General features: G+C 37.1%; 1 pseudogene; it reads right to left on the bottom strand.

The window, feature by feature from the left end:
• LOC105036994 (ABC transporter D family member 1-like) overlaps positions 1-25,057 on the bottom strand; it is a 54,995-nt pseudogene that overhangs the window by 19,665 nt on the left and 10,273 nt on the right.

Genomic DNA, 25,057 nt, shown 5'->3' with positions numbered 1-25,057 from the left:
ATTTTTATGCCGTTTTTCTCACTGTTCGATTCTCGAAATTCATTGTTCAGCCACATCAAATTATGGAGTACTCCCAAGATGGTAATTTTTATTATGGAAGCAAATTAAAGGCATGATTTTTCCACTGGTTTTGTGAAGGAACAGACACATCATTGAGAATGGCATGTAGTTCTCTCTCATGGCATGATGGTTGGCTCTATTAAGTTCTTATTTTAAAAGTTTAAATAGCTTTAACAAAATGTTGATTGTGACTTCATTGTTTATGGTTTATACGACCTCATGTTCCCGTATTTCAGTCATATATGTTCTGAGTAAAAACTATGCCACCCATAAGGCCCCTCCAAAATAATGTTGTTTCAAAAGAGAAATAGTCAGACGAACTCGAGAAGAATTGTGTAGGGGACTCCTATCTGTAATGTGCAAGTGAGTCAAGTAGACCCAGCTTGAACCAGATGTAACATTAATTAAAACTGGAAAATGAATCAGAACATTTTTATTGCAAATGAGTCCCAAACCTTGATAAAGTCCTCCAACTTGACAGTTACATCATATATAAATCAACAAAACCTTACCAGGAAGGTTCAAATTGTCACGAGCACTTCAGGAACTGCCAATACCATACTACTCTTAATAGTAAGCTATAGCCAGGTAGGATGGTTGTGAAGGTGGACATGTGCGGGCAGAAACAAAGAAAGAGGGGGATGTGGAAAGAGAGGGAGGGAGGAGGGAGGGAGGGAGAGAGGAGAAAGCAGGGGAAGGAGGGTAAATCCAACCTCCCTTCACTATGATCTGGCTTCCTCAACATCAGAAACCTCATGCATTAAGTTGAACTCCTTTTCTGCCACTAATTTATCCAAAAAATTAAAAAAAATACAAAGCAAGTCATGATAATTTTTTTCTATTTGATATGAAATATGAATACGTTAAAGGGCAGTCATCAACCTAAAAAACTATTTTTTTCAATGCAAATCAATATTTTAAATTTTATTCAAAAAACAGGTGTTGATATCATATCAGTATTGACACCAGATAACCCCCACTGACTCACAAACATGTTCAAGGACATTAAAACATACCAAAATACATTAAAACCTCATTTAAAATAAAAAAGTTAAAAACAATTGAAAATATAAAAAAAGAGAGAAAAAAATTGCATCCTAGTAGGTATTAGAAGGCCAGACAATCCCAAGTGTCTGTATGGGGCATCCTGACACTGTATCCTTCCAGGACAAAACCGGCAGGAGGGTCAGTACCAGTATTTAAACCCTTGATAGAAGAATATTATTTTCTTATAAAACCAGAAGATTCTGATAGAACCATATGATCTTCCTCTGCACTAATATTTTTGGAGTTGATTCTTCTCGTTCAGGCCAAAGATGTCCCTGATAAGAGTATATGTCTAACTGTCTACATAACATAAGGACTCCAACAAGGCAACTTCGGATAAAGCTCACAACCTGATGTGTCCATACACTTGAACTAAAAAATGTCAGGTTCCATGTAAGTATCAGTTTAACAAAAAACCAATATGCATGAAATAAAGTGACATGATTGTACAAGTAAATAAGTGGGCATAAAGGCAACTGAAATATCAAGTTGCAATAAATAAAGTGGAAAAGGGAGTCAATAGGCATCTTATAGAAAATAGCATTCTTAAAATTTATACCAGAAGGCCATGTTGCATTAATAAGCATGACCAACGAATCAATGAAGGCTTCAACTGCAATATTGCTTCTGAACAGAAGGTGTAATAAAACATCTTCCCTAAATGAATTTATCCAATGGTTTTTCTAAACCACAAATGCCCTCATATCCAATTGATGTATCATTTTTATCAGGCTAATTTTGAAACCTGAGGACACCTTGCATAACAGATATTGAAAGCCCATTTCCAGTCACCTGTTAGACATGCATGTTTACAAATAAGGGTTTCAATAAGCAAGCTTCTTTGACTTATTGTTAGGCAAGATGTAGCAAAGATTTGGATTTGCTTGCTGAATATGAGCCTTATAAGTGACTCAATCAGTATAAGAAGCCCTACCAAAGATTAAGAAATTATATTAGTAATACGTTGTTATAACTAGATCACGAAAACCATATACAAGCACAATATATATGGCCAAGTGTTATGTATGGATTTTCCTTTTTTTTTTTTTTTTTTTTTTTTGCCCGAGTGTCTGAAATGTGGATATGTATCTAAGAAGTATCAGTTGGCTAGAGCCTATCCAACCCAGGATAATCTCAAAGAAAAAGTTTAATGAAAGACCAACTGTTAGGGCATCAGCTTGACTTCAATTAGGAAAAGCTCAACTTGCTGACGCCCTTACCAACAAGCTCACAATACCAATATGTACATATTGCACCAAGCACTGGCCAGTCCTATACCCTTGGAAGTTAGAAATTCACACATGTTAACCAATTAACCCCAAATGGTTAGGCTGATAGGGAAAGAGTCAACAATGTATATCAAGCTTGACACCCTCCTCATGTGTAGATCAGATCATGCATGTGAAAACTAGATTAGAGGTCATTCTAACCAGTGATCTTGAGCAAACCTAAGCTCTGATACCATGTTAACTAACCAATTGAACCCAAAACATTAGACTGATAGGAAAAGTTCCAGCAACATATATCAGGCTTAATAATATAAAAGCAATGAGAATGAGCTATCACGTGGAAGAGCCACATGAAAACTGTTTATGCTTTAGATTGACTGCACAAGCATTAGAGCTGCAAATAGGTTGAATAGAAAAAAAATATATACCTCAGTGTAGATCAATAAAAAAAAAAAAAAAGTATATTCCAACTAGATATTCATAAAAAGAAAGTGCTCTTTCATAAATATTCCAACTAAATCTCTTCACTGGTTGGTTAACCAATAAAACCAGAATAAAATATAGTCTATACCTTAATGTAGGTGCAACAATAGAGGATGCAGCACTCTGAAGAACGCTTATGCCAGTTAATCGAATAAAGGCAGCCTTATCTTGCTCCAATACATACTTAACACTAGTTCCTGTAACATTCAGTAGATGCATCTTAAGAAGTTGCTTAGTCTTTCACATGCCAAATTCATGATGAGAAATTAATCCTACCATTTAGAGTAGCTATACGGTCTGTGATCCATGTCCTAGAAAAACAAGAAGAGCAACCGCAAAAAATTGTGCACCTTGTCTATCAAGAAGTGTTGGGACCTAGGAAAAGGCAGCCAAAAAAAAAAATCATAAACAGATAATGACAAAATTATAAACTCATCTCCAACTAACAGTGAATTATATGTTTCAAAAGAACTTTTTTGCTATAGCATCCAGTTTCTAATTCCTGATGTTACACTAAAGCCACTTGCTGTAAGCAATGCTACAAAATACAAAAATGTTTCAGGAAGATAAAACTCTTCAGGTAGAAGATGATTACCAATATTTTTAACATCATTGCAACTCTTAAAGGCAATGTTCTTGAAGCATTTTTTAATTGTGGAACAGGGGGCAATGGAATGTTGTCATCTAACTCAGGAGATGATGCTATCAACTCTGTTGAATAAGGATGCACTCTGCCTTTCAATAATGTATTCTTCTTCCAATGATATGCCATAAAAAAATAACAATGAGAACAGCAAAGTTTCAGCACATTATATATGTAAGGTGCAAAGAAATAATAAAATAATTATTGACCTCTCCAATAGTAGCAAAAGCTCTCTGAACAGCTAGGGCATCACTACGACGATCAGTCTCATATGATTTTGACAAATTGGAACCTATTTCAGTAGGAACAGAAGAATCATCCCTGCATTACCAGAAAGAACAGTTTGCGACGTGTTGGAAATTCTATACAGAAACAGAAGAAAAACATCAAATTATGAATAGTAACCTTTTAAAATGAACATTCCACCCTCCTTCCCCATCCAAAGACAGAATTATATCATGAAATGCAACCAATGCAGGTCGATGTGAAATAGTAATACATGATGTCCCCATTTCTCGAACCTTAGCACAGAATCTTTCCTCCATGTCGGTTGTGACAGCACTAGTACATTCATCAAGAATAGCAAATTTTGGCTTATGATAGAACAGTCTGGCCATTCCTAGCCTCTGTTGCTCACCAAGGGAAAGTTCATCACCCCAGTTTATTTCCTTTTCTAAGGGATAACGTCCCAGCAAATATTCAAGGTCAACCTGCCAATTGAACAGTGGTTCACCTAGTTTCTCTGAATCAATAAACAATCTACTCTATCGTATGGATCAGTTCGCAAGACAAATGGTATTACATTTTTCAACAGCTCAACCATTCCATGGAAGGTAAGTGGTTCAGTCTGCTGATTTGCTGTAAGAGGATAAATCAACTGGTCATGAAGTGTTCCAACAGCTGTATATGGTCGTTGTGGCACATAAAAGATCTCCTTATTCAGATCAGATCCAATCCCAGGTTTTACAATGTAGCCAGAAACCAGTGGCCAAAGCCCTCCAAGAACCCGAAATAAGGAACTTTTCCCACTTCCATTTGGACCTGAAAAGGAAATAGAAGGAAAACAATAAGCACTAATAAAAATATAAGATATGCATTTACTTACATCCAATAGCTAATGTCAGATACACCTGATATTGTAGAGGGAGAAGGAAATTAATTAGGATTGCAGATGAGCTTGAAAGAGTGGAAGTCCACAACTACCACCAGAATTTGGTAAGTCTCTTAAATTAGAAAAAAAAAATCTAATCCCATTTTTTGGTAACAAAAGAGAATAGTTTTAGCTTTTGAGGAAGGATGTTAAGACAATGAACAGGTCCAAAAAGAGGAGATACAGAAAAATTATCGAAATAATGAATGCCAGGTTGTTTTTCTTTGAGAATGCTTGGTAACATGCCACCACCTGGGTTTGAACTTTCAACCTGGGGCCTCAACCCAAAAGTAAAGGGTACCAACCAGCTAGACCAATTCCTGTTGGTTATCATGCTAAACAGTTCCTTTTTCTTTTTATTAAGCAATCGAAGGCATTCTGGTCATTTAACTTGTTCTAGAAAAAGCGAAGGAGTCAGAGTGAAGGCATTCTGCTTATTGCTTGGTCATAATCTACTTCATTACCATTCTCTAAACTCTACTTTGTGCGAAAACCGTATGCATATCTTCTAAACATTCGAGTTGCTATCCATGATTAGATAGTTTTGAGTATGAAGCCAACCAAGAAAGCAACTTGTCTAAACTTAGAAGCATAAACAGGAATATTCGCACATATAATGGGATATACCAGTAAACAATGTGAAACTTATCAGTATACACTGACAAATAATTCATCCTTTTATTTTGGAGCAAAGAAGAGAATCTATTAAACAATGAGAAAGAGAAGAAAAGTTACAAAATCATATAAATATATACTGTTAAAATGTTCCATTAGTACAATCAACTCTATCAATTATATGATCTGAATTTTGAAAGACAGGTCCTCATTAGAATTTTTTTTGTTAGCATAGGCTCAACTAGTGAAATGCACTTAATAATAAATAAATTAATTAGCTAAAAAAAAATGTGTGTGAAAGGTGTTATCGGATTTCAAGAGACATGGATCCAACAATGGAGAAAGAGATAAGAGGCGAATTACGCTTTGATATTTGAAACTCGAGATACAGTGGCAAATGATTAGAATTGGGTCTGACACTCTAACCTAACAAGGACAAAACAATAAAGAGAAAACTGCCGGGTGCCAACTAAGATATAGGCCAAGAAATTTTGAGAAACTCAACTTGCATGATAGTAACCCTATGCATCTGTGATCTGTACAATGTATATGCATGCAGCAAAGATGGGTAACTTTTTGGTTTTTATTATATAGCTATCTCAGAAACTTTTTCCAACTTAAGAGACTCCACAAGCATTTTTACTTCGTATGAGTTATAATCTTCTAAAGAACTAAGCTCAGCATTGGTCTACTCTACACTTGATCTTAATCATGTCATTTCTGTGTAAATCCTCTGAATCATCAATAATACTCAAAACATGAACCTTAAATTACTAAACAGCAAATACAAATACTTGATGATGCAACAGAAGATAACAAAACCCAAATTCTTTATTTCATCATATATTGCTCAGCCATATAAAACATATGCAAGGAAAAAATTTATATAGATCAGATCAGTTGTCAAGTGTAAACTCATTGTGGCAAACTTCAGTAATTCTGTAATTGGCAGAATACCTGTGATAAGAAGATTTGAACCTGATTCTACCTTAAGACACAAATTGTCCACCAATACATTTCCTCTAGGTGTAACTACCTGGAAACACTTGATTTTAGTATCAAAAGTAGATTACAGAGCATAATTTCAAGTAAATATGTCAAATTCCTAGTGAAATTAAAGTACCTTGACCCCTGCAAATTCAATGTAACTTGCTTCAGTAATATAATTACTACTAGCATTTTTTTGAACTGAAGATGTGGCATCAGTAGACAGTTCTCTCGATATGAACATTAGTTCATGAATCCGGTCGGCATAACCACTGTAATAGAAAAAAAAACAAAATAGTGTTTGATAAGAATATGGATAACTATAAATAACACTAGACATTGGGAACTTTTGAAAGGTAGTTCAGCATAACCTAATGAGCCTACCACATGCTATGAAACAGCAATTAGATGCGCAGAACATGTCATGCACAAGGAAAGCAAGTGGCTCAATGTATAGAAAAGAGTAATCTATGATTATACAAAATGTGAAAGAAATACCCGACTAAAAACCATCATTAAACAATGACCAAATTAAATTGATACAATGCCTTAAATCTGACATTAAATCCAGAAAACTATATAATGAAAATAAAAGATATAGCAGAATTAAGGTCTGTATCAGAAATATAATGACCTTACAGTTCATTAAGTCCATTGTACCTGGTGTGGAGATCAGAGGATTGCAAGTAATCTTTCCCATATGTGCACACCCTCACCAACACACGTCAGAATAGATGCAGGTGTGTACACAAACATGAAGGGCAAGCACACACATATACACAGAAAAAAGAAAAAAAAAAAAAAATATTACATGGAACATTGGAATAAAATGGTTGATTTCAGGAAAAGAATGGGAGAGAGATGTTCAAACGAGCAAGGGAGTATAATATGAGATGAAAATTCTTATAATAAGATGAAAGGCAAAGCAAAGAATGGTATAAGTGTAATATGTCCTCCCTACTATGAAATTTCAGAGACAAACAATGGTAAACAAGTGTCATACAAAGCATAAACTTGAGATGCTGTCATTCCACTAACATAGAGGAACCCTAAAATGATTGTTCCAGATATGAATTGTACAAAACATCTTATCAGAAACCCAGGAGCAAGCAAACGGATTTGGAGGCTGATTTTTCACTAAAGGAATGCTGGCCGGAGATCTCTTGGTTGAGAAAGATGGATGTACATGACCAACATAACATATCAGAAAGGAAGATAAGCGAGGAATCTGTCTGATGTATAATAAATGGTATCCGGTTTTCCAGCACGCTGGCAAGAACATCCATGACATCATTCACTTGGATTTGGAGGGTAAATTTTTTTTTAGTTAAAGAAATGCTGGCTGGAGTACTCTTGGTTGAGAAAAATGGCAATGCATGGCCTGCATAACATATCATAAGCGACAATATGTAGGAGTCTGTCAATGTCTAATATCTGGTATCAGGTTTCCACAGTATGCAGGTAAGGACACAATGCAATTACTTTTCTTGAAAAGAGTAACAAAAATTCAATAACCCTCTAAAAAAATTAAACACCTAATAAATAATTTTGTTTACCAAAATTGAAGAACTATGCTGTTTAAGAAGAGGAACAAGATAATCTGAAGAGAAGACCTTTCTCAGATATATTATTGAAGTAAATATCAAAGACCACATAGAAGCCCTCAAAGTTAGGTCTTTACAAACAAAGCAATAAAAAGTGCAGTTTAAGTTGTTCTTCTTAGCCAAAATTAGCTCTAACTACACCTATATATGTTACTCTAATAGAGAATCAAGGCCATGCTACACTCAAATAATTACAATACAGTAAGACCAGCACACAAATTTGTGACCTATGCAGCAAAGATATGTTCCATTTTCACAGGTGCAACTGAATCTTGAGTACAAGATAATAACTTCTGGAGCTGCAGAATTCACAATGCGCTGAAGATCATACGCGCAAGACATTGTACAATTTTAAGTTGCAATAGGTTTCCTCCTTTGCAATTCCAGCAAAAGTAGGCAACTGTACTGCTTCTACGTGGCTTCTAAAACTTCTTGGGTAGCACAAATACTGAAATATATGCATCATAAAAACTCTGTTTTAGTGAATTGAACCTCAAAACCTATTACTAGTTGAACCACCCGAACACATTTGTAGTACAGTGTTTAAGTTTACATAAAATGGCCCACTCTTCTACCTCTTGTCATATGAAATACAAAAGTCAGCCCAAGTGCTAATGTTCATGAAAATTTTGCTTAACTCTGTTAGGGTAACATAATTTACTCCAAAAAACTATTGGGGTGCCAATCCTCTGGCCATGATGCAAACCGCCTAATAGCATTAAGTTGCTTATTCCTAAAGAAATGTATTGGATTGGCATGCTTTCCTTATTCAGGATGAGCATCTGGCTCATCCAATGGTATTGTAGTCCTCCAAAAGAATTGGCCAGATTAGTACCCGTTCTCCTTTCTCAATGAGCTGTTTGGCTCATCTGACAGCCAAAAGGCAGTCCCTCCAAAGAATAGACCAGATCAGAGTCCACCTCTCCCTTCTGTTGAGTTCTTGACTCATTTGGTGGCCACACACTCTCTTATTTTATAGACAGTTAAGCTTAACTTGGCCAAAGGATGTAGGACCTGCTAAAACATGAGAGTACCATCGGTATGTTGTCATTCCAACAGGAAACTGGGACCAGAGATACCTGTGAGACACCTTTCCATTAATATGCCCAGTTGTTCTGCTTATTATCCTAGCCAAAACTGGTTGGGACTGGCTGAAAACATTTGATTTTGAAAAAAAGAAGAGAAAGAGAGCAGTGTGGGCCCAAACTCCTCCCTTTGGCCTAGTCATGAGGGGACTGCACAAGCAGACAGAAAGATTAAGGGAGAGAGAGGGAGAGAGAAGGGGGGGGGGACAAAGGAGGGGAAGGAGAGCAGATCTGGCCAGACCTCGCAACTATCCAGCCTCCTCGATGACAAAAACATATGGACACTAATACCAGCATAATACAACCACCATTATTATGAAAACATATCATCATTCACTCAAGTAATCAATTAGCAAAAAAGTTTAAAAAAAAGGGAACAAAAAGGAAAAAAAAATTGGTGCACCACTGTACAAGGAACGATTATTTCTTTTCCTAGGTCTAACATAAGGGATTGAGCAATAACCTGAGACGATTCAGCCGTCGAAAACTGGTAGAAAGACTTGCAAGAGACTGGAACAGAGATATTATAACACTTGTATGATAACGGAGATTACTCAACATTTCTGCTCTTCCTAACACTGAAGCATCAGGTCGAAGATTGCCAGCAAAAAAAGGCTCAATAATTAAAACAACTGCTACCGTAGCACCAAGGTATTTCAAGAGGAGGTCCTGAATCATTCCAAACCACCAAGTGTCATGAAGAACAAGGTTCAAGTGCCTAATAAGACTCTCAAACTGCAGCTGAATGTGGGATGCTTCCCTTTTCTCTCCCCCATAAAATGCTACACTTTCAGCATGGGTTCTTAACCGTGAGTGAAGCTGTCGATAATCCCCTTCCAGTTGTTGCTCTTTGGACATTAACTTCCCAAATGAAGGAGAAAAATTTCTAATCATAGCCCCTGCTCCAACCACGTATGCCTGTATAGCAAAAGGTTGTTATGCAAGTATTACAGTAATATATTATGATGCGGGAAAATATAGCTTACAACAATGTATAGGCTTATAGCCAAAAAACTTATCATCTACTATGAGAAGACAAAAAAATAAATTGGTTACCAGCATCCAAAACACATATTTTGGACTTGCATAAGAACAAAGGCGATAAGTATATAGCACGCCATCAGTAACTGCAGCGAGATCATCCTGTATAAGGTCACTCAGTTCTGAACAGAACCTTGGTATATCACTAACAATCCGCTGTTCTGGATGGTTATTCGACCATCAACATGTGATATTTTGTAGTACACCATATTCTGTATCCCAAAAGATGGATGAATAAGTCATTGTTTTGAGCTAGATAGTTAGATAGCATATAATATCACCATCCAACATAAGTTGCAGCTCAATGAACAATATAAGAAACATTATTCAAAGACAATCAGTCATGTTATATATAACAGCAGAAGAATGTGAAGCTATAGTGGATATCTAGTGATCAATCAATGAACCAAAAATTCCTCCACTCAAAAATCTCTGCTCACACAGCATCATATGCAAGCCATTACAGAAGTGATGAAGAATTGGTGTTTATTCTACGTTAACTGCACAAATGTAAAATATAGATGCCGCATAACCTAATTCTTCCAAAAAACAAGAAGTCATTTCCGGGGCAAGATGGTGAAAGTAACACTTAATAGAGTACATAAAAAAAGGATTGACCAAAAGGACATGCATGTTAATTTTATTGATAGAATATGATTCCAATATTTTAAATGGCATAAAATAGAAAAGCTGAAAAAGGTAGAACTGACATTTTAAAAGAAAAAGGCTCCAGTTGCATATCACATTCCAGCATTTAACCATTGAAGACAGAAATGACTGAATTTCATATTCGGATTGGCACTTCTGCATGTTACTTGTCTAATGATAATTTAATTTAAAACATAAAAAAAGAGTTGAATAGATGCTATACTCACCCATACAAAGTGCCAATCATGGCCCAACATGGTATGTGCAAATTGACATGAACCAGAATGGCTGGCACTTGAAAACATGATTTTAAATACATTTTTTTTTTAAGTAGAACCAGGTTCTTTACTGATTTATAAATATGCTCAAGAATAAAAGCAAAGAAATGGGCCTGTCTGGTACCCTGAAATTTCAGGTGGCGAATAGCCAGCACTAAGAGCCCAATAACAAACATCTTATTACCAATGCATACATTGTCCTAAGTCCTAAGAGTCAAGAAAAACCATTGACATGACCACCCGCAACTGAGATGCCCACTAATGTGATATGCAAGAAACTATGATCACAAAGAATCCCCAGCCATGCAATAAAATCTGCAATAAGTCAGGTAAAGGGGGCCAAGAAAGAGTAAACTAAAAGAAAAAAGGATTAAAGTTCAGGATATAAAATTAAAATCCTCTTAAGCATTAAAACAAAGAAAAAAATCCCCCATCCACACAACAACATCTGCACAAGTCACAGGTAAAAGGGGTCAAGAAAGAGTAAATTTAAAAAAAGGATCAAAATTCTTGATATAAAAATAAAATCCTCTTAAGCATTCAGTTTACATGCTTAGATATCTCTTTTTTCACATTTAAAACAAGGACCAAAATTTGACCCCTCTTGAATTGCTTGTGCGCTTGGCGCATAGAGAACATCAGTCATAGGAATGCTCCAAACTCAAGCAATTTGGGTGGCATGACTGAAGCCCATTGATTTCAATAAGAAAGCCCCATCAAAGAAAGTCACACAAAGCCCCCAAATTCATGTAGAACCAAACAAAATAAAACCTACCTTCAACAAAAAAAAATGCAATGGTGAAACCTTCAACAATGCCTAAATCAGAACCGATATATAGCATTTCAAAGAACAAAAACTCCTTAAACAATAATTCTAATGCAACAAACCAGCGGACAGTTTCTTCTTATTGACAAACATAAAAATCTAGAAATATTGACATCATAAATACTGAAAAACGTGATGAAAAGCTAAAATCCAGAAGGCCAGGACATTTCATTTCATTATTTTAGAGTTCACAAAGCTATGGAAACTAAAGAAGAAGAACTATCCAATAATGAATAAGAATTCAGAAATGGTCTATGTAACCATGAGCCAGCACAGCATGTGGTGTGACATGTTACATGCTGACACATGAATGTTGTGCCACGCCAATTTTAACAAAATAAAAAAGGTACCATTGCTGGTGAGTGCAGAATTCTAGTTCCATGTTCGTACAGCATGGATTGGCAGAGAGTTCTCCTGAATCCATGGGAATAATAAGGCATGAAACTTAGAATGACCTTCACTATTCACTAAGAATTCAATATCCACAGGTTTACAATATTAGGTCTCATTATCTGTATCATTCTTGTTTTTTGTCAAAAGAAATATAAGATATTTAAGGTCCATGATGCACATTGTAGGATAGCCATTGTTAGATCTTAATATCTGATATACATTGTTGACCTCCTCCCTGATAGCTTAAGCTTTTGGGGTTCAATGATCAATTCCATTAGTTCTAAATCATTCCTAATTCGTTTATGCTTAGGTCCAGGAAACATATGAGTGCGTGAAGGCGAATGAGGCGCGCAGGCAGCGGGTTAAGGCTTCATACACAATGTTGACCACTTCCTCAACAGCTTCAGCTTTTGGGATCCAGTAGTTAGCTAACAGGCATAACTATAAATTCAAGCGATTATAGGAAAGTCAATTTCCTTGTGCTTGGATTTTGTAAGCTGTATACGAGACTGCACAAATTCATTGGTGCATCACTTGAAATAGTATTTAAAACATAGAAATGTTATTCTCAACCATCAAAAAGATGGGGGTGACCATGTGCCAATTCATGGGTGTGACAGCACATTGTAGATTTGATTCTGTACAGCAGCTGGAAGAACCGACATGGTCAAGATGAATAAGATCTAAACTTCATGATTACAACATGTTTCAACCCAATTGAGGAAGCAAACACCAACTGGTGGCAAAAAATCGAATATATCTTAATAGAAAGAAGCTATAAGCAGGATATCATAAAATAGGCTGCATATGGAAATCATAAATAAGCAAAGCTAAAGAATTTTTTTCTGGTAGTATATGTTCAATGGCTACAACTATTTGTTGAGCTTTTGGACAAAATGCGAATGGATTTCATCTGAAGCCATGGCTCATGGAAAATCTTCTGGTACATGTGTGAAACAAGTTTGACTCTATTCAATTTGACTAGCCTTCAAAAAAAAAAATTTCATTATCAACACAACATTAGACCATATAATAAACTTATTCAGAAAGTACAGCTACTCTTTGTTTACTGACATTAGAGACCTATCTATTACTGAAAATATTTGCATCAATTTGATAGTAAATAAACCTATAAGATCCTAAAAAGAGGAATTAGTTAGCATATTCAACAGCAAAAATAATTTTTGGGCAACTATGAATACTCATGAAGAAAGATTTTACATATAGTAATGAATAGTAAAACTGAGTTCATCATTTGACTGCATAGAAAAAAACAAATCCAGCAGCAGTGATGCATAACCTTTCGGACAAATGTACACACACACACACATACATACATATATATGACAAGAGTCATTCTAAATTTTTCCCTTGAACTTATCGGATCAAATTCTGGAATGCATGTAACGATTTAGAACCGATAAAAATTTATGTTTCATATATACTTTTTTGTAATAGTTTCTGTCTTTACCTCCTTTGCACAGCTAATTTTATATATAAATTATTTTTGTATTCACTTCTGCTTTTATCTCTTCTCAATATGTAAGACCACATGTCACTTTCAGCATTTTCATGAAATATGATTCCTTTCTTGGCATTATTCCTTAGCGTATGAGAATAGGAACTCCATGCCATTTCTTAAATTTTCTCTATTCTTGAACTTTGCAACCAACAAATTCCTTTGAACCGTATGATACACCATACTCTCCTTTCAATTTTCCCATTTTTCCCTTATATTTTATTTCCACCTGTTTTGTTGCACCCAAGAGCCTACTTTTTGTCAATGTCCAAGTAAGTTTCTATAACTAACTGTACCAAGGATCTCCTTGGCCCAAATATTTTAAGAATTAACCATAAACTCAAAATCATCAACAGTTAGTTGATTATGTAATCTTTTTGGTTAAACATTTGACAATCTGTAATACAACACATCTCAGTGCAAACTATGATATATTATTTTTAAGCACCACATGTATCCAGTTATGTTCATTGAGACATCAAGAAGCAGCATGATCATAAGCTTGCCATTTTAGACAAATCTTGTAGCATCCAGTCTCAAGGAGCAAGATCTCTTGATTATGATGTTGAAAATAGTCCATTGTGCAGTTTCACTCCTGCCACTTAGATCCAAGGGTACCCTAAAAAAAATTATTGTTCCCACCACTAAGTCCTGTTGGAATCCCAATCCGGCTCTGTGCAACTAATATCAATCCCTCTTCACCATCATCTCCATCCAATTGGTGGAACTCATCACATACCAACATTTAGAATTGCTTCTCAGGTCTTTGCCCTCAACTCATGTGCTGCTTTAATTTGCTATTTTCATAATCTGTTGCCTTGTGCAAATTGTGAATTCCAACTTTCTAAGACATATCAGGAATATTTGCAGTCCATCTGACTGCCAAATACATGCAACTAGATGTAGTTATAAAAGAATTTATTCAACAGAAACTTCTAAATGAAATCTTATCCATGAATTTAAGGAACTCAAGATATATTGGATTTGATAATTCTAAATCAAGCTAGAAAACAACAAGGACTTAAGTTAAAAGAATTAAAAAGAATTACATCAACCTCACTGATCAAATAAGAATAAGCAAGCAGTGTACTTCAGTGGCATTTACCTCAAAATAATCAGCATGTATGAGGTCTGTTAGGATTTCTCTGAACTGCAGGCCTAAAACACCTGTTAGGTACTTTGAAGTAGAAAACAAACTGGACTGGAGAAAACATAAGAGTAGATTTTCAAATATCAGGTGCAAAAAAGATGGTAGGCGCTGAAGAAAAGCAGCTCGAAATAAGAAACCCTGCACTTTTGCCAATCTGTTGCTTAAGGCAGTTCGCAAAACCTGCAATAAATATTATATTTGATGGTAACATCCAGCTTACAGTAATCTAGGTGTTGCATAAATACGGAAGTAGAAAAATCCACATCCAAATTAAGTCACCTGAGAGAATTAAGTGCACAGATGGTAATACAACATATCCTGGCAAAATGGCAATTACATCATACAATGCCTATTTTTGTTTGTCTTCAATTTATCACAGTTACTTCCAAATTATAGGCTATCTAGAGAATCTTACAAGAACACCTAGTTCATTACTAAGGGACCCTCGATTTTTTGGATAAACCCCAACAGATTCAACAAATTTAAGTGGCTCCAAATCAGGGTTCCCCAAACCATCCCGAACCAGGAGGTTTGGGCAGTACTGCACTGGCCAAGAACCAAGATAGTTTGGTAGTTGGGACATTTCGGTGCTCAAACCCCCTGAGGTGCCCTGACCCCTTCATGGCTTCCTTCTCTCTCTCTCCCCTTCCACTATGAACCAGAGCTTCGAAGCCCCTCCAAGCTGTTGCCAAAGGCTCCATTTGTAGCCCATGCTAACACCATTGCCATCAATCAACACCGACACCAACACCTTGTATGCCTCTCTCACTCCCACCCAAACCCCCTCCCCTTCCCACCCACCCCCTCTCCCACATTAACCCTCTCCCCCCCTCTCCCTCTCCCTATCTCCCTTCGTCTTCTCTTCCCATCCCTGCTTCTCCTCCTTCTAAGGTTAGGGTTAGGGTTACGGTTTTCTCCCTCTCTCCCCTCTTCTCTCGATCCTTCCATCTCTGGTACACCTCAGCATAATATGATACATGCCGTACCATACTGAACCAGTAGCCGGCTGGCATAATCTTTGATGGTGATTTGGCAAACCTTGCTCCAAACCAAAAATAGCACACTTTACGATGAACAGGAAATGACTAGCAACATTAGGATCGTGACATGCAATGGATATTACTAGCAAAAATAATAACCCAAACAAAAGAATTTCTTGGTAACATGTAAGTCCCTATTCCCTCACACCCCCTCTTAATAAGCAAGCACACCATATTTGGGAGGAAAACAAAATAAACAAGTTCCACATTCTTGTTGTCTCATCCACATGCATGCACACCAACTTCACACCATGTGTACAAACTCCTTAAAACCATCCCTAGCTACTTGCCACTCTCTGAAGATTAGGGTAGCAAGTCAATGGTCCCAAAGATACATTTTGGATAAAAAACGGATTAGATTGCCCTCCTTTAACTATAAATATGGTTCTACATACTGTTTTTCTTTTCATTACTATCATAACATAATTATAAGTTTATAACCATCACTACAAGCATGTGAAATTAATTAAGCCATATGCCAAAAGAAGTATGGGCCAAGTGAACATTTCCAAGAAAAATGGTGAATCATGTATGAAAAGGGGAAAGGAAAGGAGAGAAAAAAAAAGGCTTACCGCTGTAACCACTAAAGCTAGAAGATTCCGCATGCCTACTGGACCCACTTGTGAGAGTAAGATTGCAGATAGAACATGTAGAGACCTTAATCCCCCTCTTTTCAATGTTGCTGTCTTAATTGAATTCACATTTACACCATTTTGAATGAAGTTCTCTTTACTAACACCAGATGCAGAGTGACTAACAGAGGAATCTGACCTCATGGACCTGCTCCTCGAACGCAATTTTACATACGCAACAGTTCCACCAGCCACGAGGACACTAGTGACAACTGCAAGTGTTCTCCTATTGGCAAAAATACCATATCTTAGTCTTGATAATTCCTTTGAAACAAAAAGATCAAAACGTAGTCAAACTGCTGACTGTTAACAATAATGAGTGCATTAAAAGGATCTACAGCCATCAAATCATCCTCTCCGGTGCTTTGAAACACATGAAGATATATGTAAAATCATAGGTGTTAACATATACACTGAGAAAGAGAGAAAAAGAAGCTGACACAAACAGATAGTTAGACAGGGAGACAAGCAGACAGACAGAGTTATGCACATACACAGATTAGATCAGACGGATAGCTAAATTCTAACAGCATGTAAGATTATGACATATTACTAATCTCCTTAACCCTCTACCAAGCTTGCCATGACACAAGGTGGAGTAGAATATAAATCCACAATATAGAATAGCAAGTGTTGTGAGTTGTGACATTCACTTAAAAATGGAGCTCAGTTACACATATTTTAACAACAATTTAAATTATTGATCCTTTCTTTTTAAGAACCTAAGGTTGGGAATTCACAAGAAAATTTTTGAGACACAGCATATTTGGTGAAGAAAATCCTACTTTCACACTTGACCATAAATGCAAGAAGAGAAGGCTAGTTCATCTCAAGTGTGAATGCGTGATCACATACAGTAGTTTCTAATAAGCACCAAGTCCAAGGACAGTGGTGTATAAATAGCTTTCTATTTCCCTCACCCATGGAGAGAAGTTTCAATACCATTAAACTCATCGAGACCCTAAAGTTGGCATGTTCACTTTCATAGCAGTAAAGCACAAGTGGAGTTGTATAAAAAAATCAAACCAACTTGTCAAGTATAGACCATTTATAGCCAACCATAAAGAGAGGTTCCAAGCAAGGTTTGAAATATCAAGAATCAAACCTCTATCAGCCAAGGGTGTGTAAAGCATGCACTTTATTGAGGATCATCCCAACAAAGGGTATTGATTGGTATATACAGATATGCCGCAAAAACACTTGATATGACATCTTTTGCCCTATAAAATTTGATTTTGGCCTTTTTTAATCATGTTGTCTCATCTTTGTATTATGTTTTTGCAAGAAATAAGGTCGAAGATTGGGAGTATTGATTCAAATAAGCGAGGAAAAGACCACATTAATCAAAGTTACATTCAAAACATATATGTGGTAAAAATTAGCAATTGAAATATAATTATAATTGATTTTAGATGACACAAAACTGGCTATAAGTGACATACCAAACTATGGAACTTTATATAATTGAGATTCATTATTTGAAACTCTTTATTTTAAGTTTCAAAAGTTTAAACCTGGTTACAATTCTCCATATGATTTTAGGCCAAAATAAACTAGAAATTCCATATAAATTATTTTGGCAGGAAATATAGTCACATAAATCTTCAAGGCCTCATACTTAGGTTAGTGCAAATTAAATTAAAAATCAGGAGTAATAGAGAAGAAAAGAAGATTTCTTCCATACATGCATCTTCAAAATTAAATGCCTTCCTTGACTAGGCCAAGAGACTTCAAAAAGAAATCAAGATGGCATTTAAAAAAATGTTGTCAGTTGTCATTCATGCATATGGTTCTCTGTCTGATAATAGTCTTTGTAGAGACATAACTTGCCAATGAAATATTTGGAAGGTTCTGTAATCCTAACATATGTTCAGTCACACAGAGCCATGAAGGAGTTAGCACACGACCAAATAATTTTGCAACAGGGAGTCAATAGAAAGCAAAATTGAAGTTCGCCGTGTAATCAAACACCACCTGTAGTTTTTCTTTAGTTCCTATTCATGATAACAGGAAAAACCTAAAGGTTGGCCATTTTGGATGGCACACAAGCAGTCATTCACTATGAAGGTTATTCCACTAACCACCTCAAGTGATAAGAGGTCCACTGCATTTTCTTTTCTTCATCTTATTATTCTGTTCTACTCAGAAGGAATACATTAAGTCGAAGCACTATTCTTTCAAATTAAAAAAATTATTCATATGACAAATTAAGAATAGCATCAGAAATTTTTAAGGACACACTTTATATAAGATAAAATTATGTCGATATTTTGCAAAATTTCAGTTTCTCCACTTCTTGTGAAAAAAATCAGTGAGAATCCTTAAATTAGCATAACCCTTTTTCTGTATTGAGTTAGATATTGACCAAGAGGTTGGTTTCTACATAATTTTGAATTAGATTCCTCAAGTTTATTTACATCACAACTTGATTTGTTGTTTCTTTACTTTTCTTGGACTGAAATTCAACAAAAACATGGTGGTTCTAACCTCGAAAATCAAAAACCCATGGTTGAATCTCGCATGATTGGTCTAGGATGTTACTAGGATATCTATTTGCTTGTTTTCACTTAAAAATGGTAGAGAACAAGCCATCATCCCCCCTCCCCCACGGTGCGGTAAAAAGAATTCCTAAGTGGTGCTTGGTGCTGCTCATTTCCGATATCAGTTCACAGCATAGTATTCCGTACCGGCCCGAACTGGCGGTACATCCCGTACCATACCGTACGATGGAAAACCGGTTCAGTTCAGGCCGATTTTTCGGAAAATGGCCTGAACCGGACCAAACCGGCTGGTTCGATATGGTATCAGCCCGGACCGTCCGATATCATGCGGTTTAGTCCAGTATGGTATGGTACCGATTCAGTCCGATTCAGCTTGATTTTCTTTCTTTTTTTTGACCATTGGATGAGATTTTTTTTATTTTTTATTGTGATACGGTACCGTACCGGCCCACAACCGGCATGGGTTGCGGTACTGAGTCCGCAAACCTTGATTCACAGTCAATACAAGGTGAACGAACCTTGATCCACCCCAACTGCTCAATCTAGGATCAGTTCAAGCTGTTTGGGTGGTGTTTACCCAAACCAAGACCCCTCATATCATTTTAGGGTCATTATGGTAAGTATTGAGCATTATGCAATGAACCAACCAGTTTTCCAAAACTTGTTTCTAGAGTCTAGCACTCCCTTTGGCTCACATTGATGAGATTTTTTTTACATTGATTGAATGAGCATTAAAAAAAAGAAAGAAAGAAAGAACTTTGCAAACTATGATACTTCATAAGATAATTTAAACTTGAATATGAGAGACAAATGATATGGATCATGGCTGTAACCTGTAAATATGTAACATGCTTAATTACAAGTTTCCAGGTTCACAACATCTCTAATCCCTCACAAAGTTCTCTATGCCAATTCATCCTAATGCGTATACCTCTCATATGGCATATTTTTGGGTCTAAACACTATTGTCAAGTCTAACACTTTGCTATTTCCCGATTTTTATGCAATGGGATGTGCCGCTTGTCCCATCTTGTCCTGGCACTTGGGACAGGAGATGTCCCAGGACATGTTGATCGGTAAGCTCAGATGATGGCGGGATGGTACTATCCCAACACTTACTATCCCATTTCAATCTCCCATGGGACATCCCATTGGAATTTGAAACCATGCTGCATTAGATACCTTGCCATTATTGGCTAATGAAGCAATTGAGGAATTATTGGTAAACAATTTTAGTGGCCTTGAAATAGAATACACAACAAAATAAATTAAAGGGCAACACCTTTTTTTCTCAAAATGAAAAAAGAAATAAAATGAAATGAAATTCACAACACTTAGCTCTATAATATAACTTCTTAAATAGCTTGTGCAATACACTTATAACATGCTGCCATCCTTACTTCCACAGTAGAAACTTCTGTGCCTTCACCTCTATAGTCTACAGTCTACACTAATGATAATATGAGGCTTTCCCCATATCCTTTATACCAAATTTTTCATAGAGAAACTTCCTGTCCACAGCAATCCAACGTCAATCACAGAAAGTAAAAATGTCATCCATGGATAAGTCTAGAAAGACATTTTTGCTCTACCAACTGTACAGTACACAACAACCAATACTATTCTATATGAATTGTATGAAGAATTTACATTTTCAAATTTAATATATCATGACAAAATGGTTGTTTAAATAAAATATGGATATCTTGAGTCTACAACCAGATGTTCTTCATTTAAAGTGAAATAATCAGGTTCTCCATCTGCATCTCATTCAAACTTCCATTTAGGAAAGCTATCCTTACATCCATCTAGCAAAGCACCAAATCAAATGAGCAATTAGTGCCATGATAACTTAAAAAGTCCTTCTTGGAGATGGGAGAAAACACCTCACGATCATTGATGCCTTCATGAATAAATCCTCGAGTAAGAAGTCCAACCTTGTGTCACCCAACCTTACCCTTAGTCTCTTTTGGTCTGATAGACTCAATTACAATTCATGGCCTTGCCTCCAAGAGGTAGATCAACTAATTCCTGAAATGGTATATGGACATCAGTCTCCTCATATAATCATACTATTTTAAGGACTTATTTCCATTCATAAATTATGGAAACATCATTAGATCGTCCCAAACCCTGATGTCATAGTCTCATTCTTATAAGCTCGTGAGATAGTCCAATATGATTGCTGATTTCTTAGTTGATGGCTTTCACAATGTAGCTCTTTGATCACCACATGGAGGGGTTCAAGTATCGAGTATGGTGGCAACTAGCTCACATTATGCAAGGTTGGTTATACCAGAATCATGACTTGTACTGCTTAACTAGCAGCGTATATAGTACAATACCATACTGAAACACAATAAACAGCCCGGTGTTGATGACATGCAAGTACACTCATTTCAACCCCAAATCTAGAGAAAAAGAAAAGGTGAGTAGAGTGGTATAAGAGTTTCCTACATCCTACCCATGGAATGCCATACCGCCCATACCGTACGGTATGGCCCATACCGTACCATACAGGCACGCTATTTCAAAGCATACCAAGTACCAACACTACCGTGCCATACCGCATACCAACATTACAGCAAGATTTTACCGGTACGGGGTCCAATACCAAGATAGGAATCCAGGAGATCGATGGCAAGATGATTTGAGATGGTAAGGGTGAGCTTGATGAAGTTAGTGCCAAGGTGGTCAAGGGTGATCTATTAGGTAAAGAGGTGGGGACAGAGGAGGGGTGGGGTACCAAGTCGATGTGTTGGGATGTAAGACAAGATAGGGGTTGTATGAAGTGTTCCATTTGGTGGAGCGAAGCAGGCAGTTTTGTTTGAAACCAAGTGGAACTGGTTGGTTCAGCTTGGTCCCGGTTCATATAAGTTCCCCCCTAGCAGTTCCACTTGAAAACAAGTGGAACTGGTTGGTTCGGCTTGGTCCTAGTTCATACAGGTCCCCCCCCTACCCTGAATAAACAGGCCTTAACATCTCAATTCTGTATGATACAACCAGAGCTAGGTGATTTGAAATGTTTCGGCAAATCTTGGCATTATACTGAGGCGGCATAACAAATTCTACTCTCGGTCTCCCACATTGTCATATTGAATGGTATCTAGTCGATAGATAACCAAGTCATTTTAATTGAGCAAGGGATTCTAGAATTCTAAAAAGTAATGCATTGAGATTCCACACTTCCCTAATGTCAAATTCTTTTAGGAAATCTAGCATTCCAGTATGTACAATCTTAGGAGTAGGATTGAGAGAATAGAACATGAATCCCTTGAACCCTTCTTTCAGTAGCCAATTAAATATGAATAGGTAATCCTTGAGTCATTTTCTGGGTTGTACACCATTGCCTCAGCTAGACTACCCATATAAGCATTCCAAACTAGGTTTTCTGCTTTTCCCCAGCTCAAAAGTGTTACTCTCTAAAGTCTAATCCTTCCTCCATATTTTCACAATTCAAAGGATGATCCATCAAAAAATTATATATCAAAGGATGTGTTTGGCAACTTAAATAGGAACTTCATTGCAGATATGCACGAGAATCTTTGAAGCATCATCAATACACAAATAAGAAGAGTAGAAAAACATAATCTTCACCATAGCCATTAGTGCTTTATTCCATTATTAATTTGGCTGACCAAGCATATCATGCCTTGTTCCTCAAGGAACTTAGCAAATGAACAAGAGTTATGTCCTTTATTAGTTTAACAACCAAAGCATAAAGCATTTGACAGCTTGACTTCTTATTTTAGTTATCAATTGTTATACTAACTTTGCTTTGTACACATTGAAAGCTCATGTCTCTACTTTATCCAATAGGAGAAGAAGTCACCCATAATGTAATCATCAATGAAAGTACTAAAATAACTTGAGGCACTACCCCTCATACATTGGAGAGACATAGTACCACAAATGATGGTATGCATGATCTCCAGCAGCCAAAAACTTTTAGTAGCATGTTCCTTCAATTTTTTGGCATGATTTCCCTTAATGCAATTGCAATAAATTTGAAAGTCGGTGAAATCAAGGGTCGGTAGGATCCTTTGCTCTCTGATCTTTTCGATCTTTTTATGAAGGCATGTCCCAATCTTCTGTCTCATAAGATCAAGGATATCTTATTTATTATGCCACACTTTGTTCCATGCATAACTTTTTATGTAGGAAAAGGTGAGGATTAAAATTGCATTAAGGGCTAATCCATATTGGCCATCAACGAGAGCTCCAATACCAAAAACACAAGAATCCATATACAAAGAAAGAATTTTCAAAAGGCAAAAAAAAAAAAAAGAGAGAGTCTGTTCCAGCTATGGAGATAAGGTTATGTGAAAATGATGGCAAATAAATGTGTTGTGCAAGTTCAAAATGAGGCTGGATTGGAAAAAAAGACAGTGTTCCAACATTCTTTCCAAGTGAATGCATCTAATTTCCCATAATGATGCATTTTTTATGGTGCGTTGTTATTTGGGTGTTAGAAACCCCTACATGAAACAAGAAGTATGGACCTTGGCAGCGGGGTAAATTTACCATGTGTTATTGGGGAAATCAACAAGGTTGGGTTCACAACACGGAGACAAAGGAGCACCTTTCTTGTTAAGCCACTTCTTATATTTAAGGAATTCATGCATCATCTCTTCTTGCAAAAAAAAAAAAAAATTGAAGTCTTTTTTTTGGCCAAATAGTGAAAGAAATGATCGTTGACTCGTAACCGGACCCCGTGCAAACCAGCTGGCAGTACGAGCCAGTATACGCTTGTACCAGCCATACCAAGCCCGAACCGGCATGGAAATGAGGGAAGAACTGGAAGAAAAAGAGAGGAGGGGAGGGAAAAAAGAATAGGGAGGCCGGTAGAGACACCGGCGATGGCCACCAAAGGGCGTCGAGGCCTTCCAGGCTCCGTAGTCCTCTACGAGAGAAAATGAGAGCAGTGAGAGATAGAAAGAAAGAAAAGGAAGAGAAGAGGATGGAGCAGAAGACGAGGAGGAGACCATCATATGGCCGCCTAGTGGCCCAAAACAGCCCAGTGGCCGTTGTGGGTTCGAACCAAGGGTTCACTCCTATTTCATCATGTTTTTTAAGAAACATGATACACAAGTGAAGCCGGCAAACTCATTGTCGCCTTCACTCTCTATCATGTTTCCTAAAAAACACGATGAAACAAGGAAGAACCTCTGTTTCAAACTTGTGGCGGCCGCGAGGCTGTTTTGGACCGCACGATGGCCACGACAGCCTCCCCGCCGCCTTCCCCTCCCTCCTCTCCCTTCCCCTCTCTCTGTCTATCTCTCTCTCTTCTCGCATCTCGCGGAGGATCGAAAGCCTCGGAGGCCTCGACGGGCCACTATCAGCCTTTCCCTCCCCTCCTCTCTCTCTCTCTCCATCTCTTTCCTTCTCCCATGCTCCATTTTCACCGTCGTTCTGAATCAAACACTTGAACAGCACCAATTAGCGACCAGTACGATTTGGCGAACCATAAGTAGAAGAGACCACCACAAATCACTTGAAGTCTTTACTGCCAACTTGTTTTGCTCACATCTTCATGTTTTTCTTATTAGGAGGAGCATTATCATTATTGTTACCCACTCTTAATGGTATGGTCTGTCATACTGCCCCATATCGACCAATATAGAATATATTATGCCACTATACCAACCCATACCAACCAATAGGGAATGTACTGTGCCGTACCAAATAGAAACCAGTATAAAATCCAAGTTTGGGTCAGTCAAAAATCTATACTGAGATGTGTACCAACCTGTACCAAGATGTACCAACCCGTATTGGAGCGTACCAAGATAAAGAGTGAGAAAATGAATTAGAGGGCTATTTCAGTACCATATCGTACTATACTAGTAAGGTATCAGATGGTGTACAGTCTCAAGATTATGGACTTTGTTTGATACTCAGGATTCAAGTCCCAACGAGACATCCCACGGGGCATTAAGATGGGATACCATCCCATGTGCCGACAGAGAGCCATCCTGCTAGCATCCTAGCATCCCGATCAGGATGTCTTAGGACATCCTCTGTCCCAGTGTTAGAATGGGGTAGGACGGCAGTACGTCCCGTTTCATAGAAAAATTGACACAATATGTTCCATAGGATTTAAAATCTTACTTGATATCATAGTAT

Source organism: Elaeis guineensis, chromosome 1, assembly GCF_000442705.2.
Source record: "Elaeis guineensis isolate ETL-2024a chromosome 1, EG11, whole genome shotgun sequence".
In the NCBI taxonomy this organism is placed as follows: Eukaryota; Viridiplantae; Streptophyta; class Magnoliopsida; order Arecales; family Arecaceae; genus Elaeis; species Elaeis guineensis.
This window is presented reverse-complemented; position numbering and strand designations above follow the sequence as displayed.